The sequence below is a fragment of the Erigeron canadensis genome, chromosome 4, assembly GCF_010389155.1.
Source record: "Erigeron canadensis isolate Cc75 chromosome 4, C_canadensis_v1, whole genome shotgun sequence".
NCBI lineage: Eukaryota > Viridiplantae > Streptophyta > Magnoliopsida > Asterales > Asteraceae > Erigeron > Erigeron canadensis.
In genome coordinates, this window is record NC_057764.1 from 42,489,003 (window position 1) to 42,501,009 (window position 12,007).

Below are 12,007 nucleotides of genomic sequence, written 5' to 3' on the forward strand. Positions count from 1 at the left end.
TTGAATTAATAAATATTGTGCAAACCTTACATAATGTCTCACTCCATCAAGGTGGATGAAAAGGTGATTAGCCACTCATATTGAAATACAAATAACAAATCAAAATGAAGGAATTCATCGTTACCGAGTACAAAGAATTGAACGGAAATAACGAGGATAATCCAATTGTAATATCAATCTTCAAAGATGAGAAATCTGATCAAAAGTCTCCAAAAATGGTTTATAAAACGGCTGCCAAATGTAACATAGGGTTTTGGGATGAAAAACAAGCTATTTATATGTTTCCCAAAAATAGTGTGCAGATGTCGACATAAACTGCTGCGCAGCTTATAAGCTGCTGCGCAGCTCCCTTATGACCGCGGTTGACCGTTTGACTTTCATTGACTTTGCTGGAAACCCACTAGACGAGCTGCTGCGCAGCTTACTAAGCTGCTGCGCAGCTTCGGCTCTCTGTTTTACAGCTGCTGCGCAGCTCGGGTCTTCTGTTTTATAGCTGCTGCGCAGCTTATAAGCTGCTGCGCAGCTTGTCTTGATTCCAGGTTTGACTTTCGTTGACTTTTACCAAACTTCATCCAAACGACCCGGAAATCATCCGTAAACACTTATTTCACCCCAAGAATGTCGTTTTCTTCCGAAATACGCTCAAGTATCTGCTACTAACCTGAAACACTAACAAATACCATAAACGCAACAAATGTATACAAAACGACTCATTAAACATGCTAACTTAACTATATAAACCGTAGGAAATAGGTATAAAATACGACATATCAAATCCCCCCACACTTAAGCTTTGCTTGTCCTCAAGCAAATCCAAACTTTAAATGAAACATTCCTTGACAATCACATTATCAACCAAGTGACAAGTATCGAAAAGCAGCAACACCAAGCATGTCAATGACAAAAGGCGGGTGAAGCAGTTTTAATCTTAAATGATAACTCGAAATTTTTGACAATGCCTGAACAATCCGTAAGCCACGATAACCAACTAAGCATACATGAAACAAACGATCCTACCAATATCATTCTACTCCAATAACTTACTTTCGGGGTTGAATATATGAAGAATCACTCATATCTCAGTTGTGATGTATACTTTTTACCATAGGCTTGATCTAGGATCGTCACTTCACCATTAAGGCGCAAGGATCAAGTACATTGTCAAAATAAGCATAAAGGGTGGTTGAATATTCAAACTAAGGCTATGTATTTACGGGTATTCACAATGGAAATGGGAAGTTATAGGTTACAAGTAAATGAAAAGAAACAAAAGTATAAGGTATATGTTATAGATGTAAAGAATAGTCTAACCAATCCCAAACCATTGATTGCCAACACACCACCAACCTGTAAGATGTTACCCCGCGAACACACCTTTAAGTATCAAGCAAAACCCGACACCATTGTGGTGTATCCACCTCAAACAACTTATTATCAACCAAATCTTCCATAAATAATGATACAACACCTTTCTAGACATTTGAAAATGAGAAATAACTACTAGTAGCCCAAGTTCTTCCTTTTTTTTTTTTTTTTTTTTTTTTTTTTTTTTTTTTTTTTTTCATGTTCTTTATTCTTTTGAACATTTTTTTTACTCTACTAGTAAATATTCTCTTCCAACAATTAACATGTCTATAACCCTTCACTTTCTTCGTTTGAACAATTCAAGACAATCTTCAATAACTTAACCCGTTTTTGTATTCTCAAAGACAAGAACATTCCACACATCAACCCAATAAGAATCTCCCAAACCATTCAAACAACCATGACAATCAATGGCCCCCAGATTAGACTAACGGTATAGTAAAGTGTAATTAGGTGAAGTTAACATGAAAAGGGTGAAAAGCTAAATTACAAGGAATGTATATGTGTATAAGATTGTATAGGTGATTATAGAGATACAAAAGAAAAGAAAAAGAAACGAAAGAAAGAAAAAGTATGGTCAAACCTAAATGCCCATTCATCATCCAATGTACTTGTCACGATCACCAGGCCAAGTTCTAGAATCAACACATCACCGGCACACTCTTATCGAGAAAAGAACCCGGAAATGGCTTAGAAATACCTCAAACACGCACATCCTAGTGCAAGGCATCAAAAATGAATACCCTTACTCCCGAATAAATCCAAGAGCCTAAGAGAGGGACGTATTTACGAGGCAAACTAACCAAAACCGCCACTTGAACAACTATATGTGACAGGATGAAGTCTCACAATTTGGTGTTTTGGATGTATATAAGCATGCAAGTAATGTTATCAATCCCGAAGGATAGCCAAATAACCGTTCAAGACACACTTCGCCAATTAAAAATTTTTGTCAAGGAAAATTTGGTAGTAAAATTGCTTAATAAATAATGAACTAAGTGTCAAAAGCAATTCACCACGAGGACAAGTTCAACTCAAGTTTTAAAATCATATCAACTTCTATTATTCCGAATTGATAGCACCAGTTTCAAACATGCACATCATAGTTAAGAGTTCAAAATAGAAACTCATACCCCTAGATAAAATCCAAAGGCCTACGAGAGGGACATATCAACAAAACCGATAGAAATCAAAATGACAAAACAACAAAAGTGATATACCCGGTAGCTTAAACCTATTTGCCACCCCCCCACACTTAAGATGGACAATGCCCTCAATGTCCAGATCGGTCAAACAACAGGAAATAGGGTAAGCGACAAAGCAAGAATAAGAACACATACCGGAATAACAAAACGAAACATGCGAGAGTGATGTGTGCAACAAACATACCGATCAAATATGGCACTGAACGTACTGCCAGCATATACATATCAAAACCTTGAACGGCTGCCACACATAAACACACAGCACAAGCAACAGAACAATCATAATAGAGTTAAGCATGCCATCAACCTACCCTAATTATTCAATGGAAATGGAATTAAATACGATGTCCACCAAGAAAATAAAATAAAGTACGGAAAATAGAAATGTTCACATAATGGATACAAGCCTCATCAGCCCAAAAGTAGATCACTGGGGTGGATGAAGTGGGTAAGGACGGTAACCAGGAATGTTACCAACATCAAATAAAGATCCAACAACTTGCTCAGCAAAAGTAGGTTCCGCAGCGCCTGTCTCGCCGGCATCCGTCCCTGCATAGGTACCTGCATAATTACCAAAACGGACCGGCATATCCGGCCCTAATGTACCAGGATCGTGGCGAGGAGGCATCTCGAACTGGCGTTCTGGTGGAAAGTAAAAACCGCCACCAACCCGCTGCTGAGGAATAAAAATACTCGGCGGATCATATACTGGAATGACTGTGGGCGGATGATACTCCTGGCCGGTAAACTGTGCCTCTAGCATAGGCTGATAACGTCGAGAGTCATAAACCACTCTCCCTAAACTAGAACCAATATAGGTCAAATCATCGCCCACTTGATGTCGAAAATCATCCATCCTCGTCTGGAATCCAGCCATATCATTCTGGAACTGCTGCTGGGATGTCAACATCTGATTAACTAGACCCTGTAGAGGAGAAAGATCGAACGAGCCTTCCGGAGCTATGAATGAAGAAGATGCTCCTGCGGTAGAAGTGGTGGCCCGACGCTTAGGGCGTCGCGCAGGCTCGGGCTGCTGCTCAGGTGCATCAGCCATCTCCTCATCATCATCACTGTCCTCTTGATCATCCTCGTCATCTTCCCCCTGGTCACCTTCATCATAGGCAATCAATTGGTAACGCTCATTTCGGTTCTTTCTCGGGCGAAGCAAACCAAAACGAGTCAGTTCAGTAAAGGTAAAGGCTTTCATAATTTTCCAATTCAAATTAAAGCCTACATTTGCCCGATCATCTTCCAGCTGAAAATGTTGAACAATTTTTGTGACAAAGTGGCCACAAACCAACCCCGAGTCCTTCACCCCCTTTGTTCCCATGTGCTTAGCAAGCACATACGGAGGACAAGCTGTCATCACATGATTTCCCTCGTGCAAAATCCTCATTAACCACAAATCCTCAACATACAATTTGTCCGGGTGGTGAGTCCGCTGGACAAAAAAGTGAACAAGCATCTTATGAAGCAATCTCAAAAGGGGTGATTTAATTGTGTTTGCCCCGCAAACTGATTTCCAAGTCTTACCACCAGAGATGCGAGTATAATAGTCTCGCACATCCCCCGATCCCTGAGGAAACCCAGTAGTGGTCCTAGCAGCATGCTTCAAAAGGTTACAGAAAAAAGGATCATCTAGCATTTCCTGAGTATACATCCCCGTGCACACCCCAAATTCAGCAATGGTCATATGCCTGTTCAAACCCCCACATCTAAAATGAATCACCTCACCTTCAAACACACTCTTTACTGAATCAATGTCATCAACAGAGACGGTAGAGTAGAACTCCAAACACCATTCCTTGTATACTTTCTCCCTATTACTAAAGATATCAAACCACATACTAAAATCCCGATCGATTCGATTCCCATCAGAATCGGTTCCCCCATGCTTAAGAGTAAAGAAATTATTAACCTCAGTCCTCACATTTAAACTTCTCAGCATACTGCTTTCCATGAACTTAGGCTCAGTAATGTCCTTATTGTACAAAGTAGCCAGACGATTGGTACATTTATTCTTGTTCTCTGGAGTTAGATGTGGAAATCGAAGCCACGGATGGGCTGGAACGCCCATAGCGACAGCCGCGGGAGTGAGCTCAACAGTAGGTGTGGCGGAAGGTGCAGTGGCGGACGAAACACGAGAACCCCCTCGTCCTGAGCGGCTAGAAGTAGCGGCATCCTACACATACAAGACAACATCTAAACAATCAAACCCCAATGTAACTTAAACGTATATGAAGTAAAATGAGATTAGGCGATGAAGCAGGCCAGCTGCGGCGCAGCCACCTAAGCTGCTGCGCAGCTTGCCTGTTCTGGATGAAAACTGCGGCGCAGCCACCTAGCTGCTGCGCAGCTTGGGGTTTCTGTTCGAGGGCTGCTGCGCAGCGTTAAGCTGCGGCGCAGCTTGGCTGTTTTGAAGCCTGTAACGACTAGATGCAAGCAACAGTTAGGTGAACAACAAAGCCTCTCCACATTCAAATCCTAATTTAAATTTTAGGGTTTATCTTCACTTGAGAGTAACAACCTTTTGAATCAAGCCCTAACTAGATTAACTAGTTCCATGAAGTTTCAATATCAAATTACAACCAATTACTCCTTGTTCTTAATAGTAAATTTGATATTTTTAAGAATCTAATAAAACTAATAATGCCATGAACATTATAGATTTAATGATTTAGAATTTAAAGATAGGAGAGAAACAAAAACATACCTTCCCTGTTCTAGTCATGTTGCAAGATTAAAAGAGCAAAAGAGATTGAAGTAGGAGGTTGGTGAGAGGTGGCTATGGCCGATCGAGAGAGAGGGAAAAGGAAAAGGAAACTCAGAGAATAAATATTTGTGTGAAGAAAAACATCCCCACAATCTTATTTGTTGACTAAAAAGTAAAAAAACAAAAATTTTGACTGTGTTTGACCCACTAGCTGCGGCGCAGCCTCCTAGCTGCTGCGCAGTTTTCAAACAGAAGCGTTAAACTGCGGCGCAGCTTGATGACTGCGGCGCAGTTTTCAGACAGAAGGGTCTAGCTGCGGAGCAGCTTGAGGACTGCGGCGCACCCCTTTTTTTTTTTTTTTTTTTTTTTTTTTTAGATTTTCTGGTTTTCTCAAAACGACACAAGTTGAATGACAACAACATACCTGTCGACCAACTTAAAAAAGAAAAGAAAAACAGCAGATAACAATAAACCCCCCATACTTACCTTCGTTTATTCTTGAAACGACTTACCAAATGGAGTGTCAGCGGACTCTACCTGTAATTTCTTATTAAAACACAATACCAAAGACAAATAAACAAAATAACCACAAATACGAGAACGAGAAGCACGGGTTGCCTCCCGCGAAGCGCTTAATTTATTTACGAGTCGCTAGCTAGACTCGAAGCTCTTCTTCATTGCTTCATGTCGAAAAAGGGAAGCTCGTCAACGACGACTCCCACAATTTCTTCCTCCTCATGGTAAAACTTTAACCTGTGACCATTTACAATAAAAGAAGTGCCATCCGATTTAAACAATTCCACATAACCAGATGGATAGACATGTTTGATCACAAAGGGGCCGGTCCACCTAGATGTCAACTTGGGTTGCTTGAACTTGTACTTAGAAAGGAACAACAAAACCTTATCTCCGGCTTTAAAATCCTTCGTTCTAAGCCTACGGTCATGCCACACTTTAGTTCGTTCCTTGTACAACAAGGAGTTATCATAAGCATACAACCTGAGTTCATCTAGTTCATTTAATTGCATAGATCTCAACTCACCAGCCTCAACTAGGTCCATGTTACAATTCTTGAGCGCCCAAAAGGCTTTATGCTCAATTTCGATAGGAAGATGACAAGTCTTGCCATAAAGCAACCGAAATGGGGTAGTCCCAATTGGTGTCTTGTAGGCAGTCCTAAATGCCCATAGAGCATCATCAAGCTTGGTGGACCAACACTTCGGATTATCTCCTACGGTCTTCTCAAGAATTCTCTTTAGTGCCCGATTCGTGTTTTCCACTTGGCCACTCGTTTGCGGGTGGTATGAGGTTGAAAAACGGTGATTTACACCGTACCTCTTAAGCACCTTAGCGAGTTGGTGATTCGCGAAATGACTTCCGCGGTCACTGATTAAGGCCTTAGGCACACCAAACCTACAGAAAAGCTTTTTCAAGAAATGAATGACCACACGCGCATCATTCGTTGGCAAGGCTTTCGCCTCGGCCCACTTTGAAACATAATCAACGGCAACAAGGATATATAAATTCCTATTCGATGGGAGAAAAGGTCCCATAAAGTCTATGCCCCAAACATCAAAAACTTCACATACCTGAATAAAGTTTTGCGGCATTTCATCTCGTTTGGAAATATTACCTTGCCGCTGACACACATCACAAACCTCTACCAAGGTTTGTGCTTCCTTGAACACGGTTGGCCAAAAGAAACCAGCATCATAAACTTTCTTACCAGTGATGGATGCTCCATAGTGTCCCCCAGTTGGCCCATGGTGACAAGCATCGAGAATCTGGCGTGTCTCATCATCGGCTACACACCTCCTTATCATCCCATCTGCACAAACTTTAAACAAAAATGGATTTTCCCAAAAGTAATGTTTGTCCTCGGTATGAAGTTTCCTCCGTTCTTGCTTTGACATTTCTTCCGGAATTACACCTGAACTGAGATAGTTAGCAATATCGGCGAACCAGGGACCTGTTTCAATCTTCATCAAAAACTCATCAGGAAAATCATCATTAATATCATGCTCTTGTAACTCCTCACGGTGAGGATTTTCGAGCCTACTAAGATGGTCAGCTGCTACATTCTCTGCTCCCTTTTTGTCTTTAATTTCAATGTCGAATTCTTGCAAAAGCAAGACCCAACGAATCAAACGAGGCTTAGCATCTTGTTTCGTGAACAAGTACCTTAGGGCAGAGTGGTCAGTGTAGACAATTGTCTTGTTAAGGACCAAGTAGGGACGGAATTTATCAAAAGCATACACCACAGCTAACAACTCTTTCTCAGTAACAGTGTAATTCTGTTGAGCTGGGTTCAAAGTCTTGCTAGCATACGAAATAGGGCGGAAATGCTTATCCTCCCTTTGGCCTAAAACGGCCCCTAAGGCATAATCGCTAGCGTCACACATTAACTCAAATGGTAGGGACCAATCGGGTGGAGTCATAATAGGGGCATTGGTCAAACTCTCTTTAAGCAAGTTGAATGCATCAAGACAGTCTTTATCAAAAACAAACGGGACATCCTTCTCTAACAACTTAGTCATGGGTCTAGTGATTTTAGAAAAATCTTTAATAAACCTCCGGTAAAACCCGGCATGACCAAGGAAGCTTCTAACCGACTTAACATTTGTAGGTGGGGGTAATTTGCTTATTACATCAATTTTAGCTTTGTCTACCTCTAACCCTTCTCTAGAAACTTTATGTCCCAAAACAATACCCTCCTTAACCATAAAATGACATTTCTCCCAATTCAAAACCAGGTGTGCCCGCTCACACCTTTCCAACATTTTGTCAAGACTCTTCAAACAACTCTCAAATGAACTACCAAACACAGAAAAATCATCCATAAAGACTTCCATGGAAGTTTCTAACATATCTTGAAAGATGGCATTCATGCAACGTTGAAAAGTACCGGGTGCATTACAAAGACCGAAAGGCATCCTCCTATAGGCATAAGTGCCATAGGGACAAGTAAAGGTGGTCTTTTCTTGGTCTTTCGGGTCTATGGGTATTTGAAAATACCCAGAAAACCGTCTAAGAAGCAGAAATACTCGTTTCCGGCGAGCCGTTCGAGCATTAGGTCAATGAATGGTAAAGGGAAATGATCCTTGCGGGTCGCTTCATTCAATTTCCGATAATCAATGCACACCCTCCACCCCGTAACAGTTCTTGTGGGAATTAATTCATTTTTGTCATTTACAACAACAGTCATCCCACCCTTTTTCGGTACACAGTGTACCGGACTTACCCATGAACTATCAGAAATGGGGAATATGATTCCCGCATCTAACAATTTCAAAACCTCTTTTTTAACAACATCCTTCATATTTGGATTCAATCTCCGTTGTCTTTGCACAACAGGTTTAACATCATCGACAAAGTTAATTGTGTGCTTACAAAATTCAGGACTTATACCCGGGATGTCAGAAATCTTCCATGCAAAGGCCTTTTTATGGGCCTTCAACACAGTAATAAGTCTAGACTTTTCATCCTCCATCAAAGAAGATGAGATAACAACCGGAAGAAAAGACGTACCTTCCAAATATGCATACTCCAAGTGATCCGGAAGTTGCTTAAGTTCCAAATCGGTGGGAGGACTTTCAACCGATGTAGGCACTCGGATACTTTCACCATTATTGATTTCTTCGAAAGGTTCATCCTCCGGTGGAGTTTCATCAAGAGCAAAGCCATGATTTCCTGCATCATTTCTTCTACCCACTCATGCTCTTCTTTACTACAAGCTAACACTGCTTGTCCATCTTCCATATCTAAGTAGTCCATAAGCTCCTTCTCCAAAGCATCTTTCTCTTCAATCACATCGACCCTGAAACACGATTCATCACATGAGTATGGATGCCTAAGAGCTTTATCAACATTAAACATAACCCGGTCATTACCGACACCTAAGGAAATTTCCTTAGCTTTAACTCGGATGATGGCATCCGCGGTCATGAGGAATGGTCGGCCCAAAATTAGAGGCACATTGATGTCCGCCTCCATTTCCAAAATAACAAAATCCACCGGGAATATCAAATGACCCACCTTAATCTGCAAATTTTCCGCTATTCCCATGGGATATTGGAAAGATCTATCCGCGAGCCTAATGCTCATACGGGTTGGGGTCAATGCACCAAGAGACAACTTTTTATAAACTGAATAAGGCATTAGATTGATGCTGGCCCCAAGATCAGCCAATGCCTTGTATAACTCAAGACCAAAAGAACAAGAAATAAGAAAACTCCCTGGATCATCAAGCTTAGGGGGTATCTCGTTCTTTATTATTGCTGAAACTTCGGCACTCATGACTGCCGTCTTATCTTTTTGAAGTTTCTTCCTATCCGAAATGAGATCTTTGAGAAACTTTGCATAGTTGGGCATACCTGCAAGGAGATCAACTAATGGAACAGTAATGTTAACATTCTGAATTAGATCAACGAACTTCTTGAAGTTCTCCTTTATCTTCCCTTGCTTCAACCGTTGAGGATAGGGCACCTTCGGTTTGTAAGGCTTCACTGGAGGTGCCTCATCAGTAGGTTTCTCAACTTTCTTAGATGGAATGGCCGGGATTGGCTCCATCTCGGTCTCTTCATCAACCGCAACTTCTGGTTCAACCTGCATAAGAGGAGTAACAACATTAGGTGAAACATTTGCAGAGTCATAAGAGTTACCTGCTCTCGTTGTGATTGCGTTGACTTGCTCATTTCTTGCATTCGGGTGGTTGTATTTAGCTCCAGATCCTTGGCTGTTTTGTTGAGGTTTCGGGTTCTGCTGAGTGTTGCTCGGTAGGGTACCGGGCTGCCTGCTTGAGTTTCCTAGCCTTTCCAACCTTGCTTCAATATCCTGAAACGTTGCTTGAGTACTCTTCGAACTTTGCTCAAGCTTACTTGCCAACCCATCCAACCTAGTAGTCATAGCGTCCCATTGAGAGGCCATCTTCTCACTGGTAGCTTTCTGAGCGCCTACCAAATCCTTCATGATGTCTCTCAATTCCGAATTCGCATTTTGTTGACTGTTGAACCTGCTAAACCTACTCCAACAAAACCAGAATTATTAGCATTAAAATTGGACGAAGGATAAGAAGTACCTGATGACCGATTTTGATAACCGGTACCCTGACTAAAATTCCCTTGCTGATTCTGGACGTAGTTAACTTCCTGAGCTAGCTTATCCGGACAATCTTCTGAATAATGCATGTCCCCACAGTAGTCACACCATCAGCAATCACCTTGACATCCCTTTCAATGCTTTTGAATCTCACGTCTTGGTTGTCAAACCTCTCGTTCATCTGCTTCGTCAGGGCTTTGACTTCAGCAACCAAGCTTGATTCTTCACTACTCTCCAACTTTGCTACAGTCTTTCCACTAGTTCTCTTACTTACAACCTCATCACGATCGGAAAACTCTTTGGCCATATCATCTAAGATTTTGTATCCTTCAGCTGGGGTGACATTGTTCAAACTACCTCCAAATGCCCCGGCTAATTCCCTTCTAGTTCTCTTTAATAACCCATCATAGAAGATTTCAACCACTGCTTCCGTGTTCAAATTGTTTCCTGGGCAATTCCTGATCATCTCCTTATATCGTTTCCAGGCATCTACTACATCTTCCCCTGGATCTTGAGTGAATGATCGGATCTTATTCTCCAACTGTCTCTGAGTCCTTATAGAGTAGAACTCATCAATGAACCCAACACGAAGCTCATCCCATGTGGTATACAGATCATCTGGCTGCTCCTTTAACCATGCTTTAGCTCCTCCACATAAAGTGAGTGGAAAAAGCTCAAGCTTCACATTGTCATCTTGGTTCGCGCCATAGTGATAGAACCTACAAATCTTCTCGAACCTTTCCAAATGCCCATATGGGTCATTATTCGTCACCCCATCGAACTTCTCCTCCTCCACACTTTTCAAATGACTTCCTTTAAGAGAAAAGTTTACTCCGGTGGTTGGAAGGCGAATAGGAGTGCCCCTATTTGTTGGGACATTTCTCCTACGGTCACCGTAAAGACGGTTATTGGGGTTTTCCGGCTCTCTATCACCCATTCTCCTGGCTCTGACTGGTTGAGTTGGCTGAGGATTTTCTTTAAGAATCTCGGTTAAATCCTGATGCTCAGTTTTATCCTGATTATCTTCTTCCCTTGAACTATCACCAGTTTTGAACAAACTACTACCTTCGGAGAATTTAGGACTTAAGTGCACCCCGGACGTTGAACCTTCCTTTGAGTAATATTTATCCAAGTCTACGTCCGGGTGGTCACGGTTTTCGGTGTTTGAAGGCTCCGTGTTGTTTGATCTGATTAAGCGTCGTCTGGCTTTCCCTGGATTAGATTGAGGACTAAGCAAAGGTCTACCAGAGGTTCTTGTGTTCATCAACTACAAGCACCTACACAAACACCACAAGAAAAACGTTAACCGCACCAGAAACTACAAGAACTATACTAAAACAAATAATATAATCTACTAAAACAAATAACTTCCTCGCAAATAAATGCAAGGAGGATCGAATCACAAAACACAAATACTTAATTCAAGTCCCGGCAGCGGCGCCAAAAACTTGATGTGCGAAATCTAGCTTTAAATTTATAACACGATTTACCGAATAATACTGATAACTACACACTCACAGGCAGTGTACCTGATCGTATGCAATATAGTGAAAAACTGGTAAGCCGAGATCGTTCGCAAGGACTTAAACAAGCATTTGTAAAAACGTTTAATGATTCAAGTAAAATG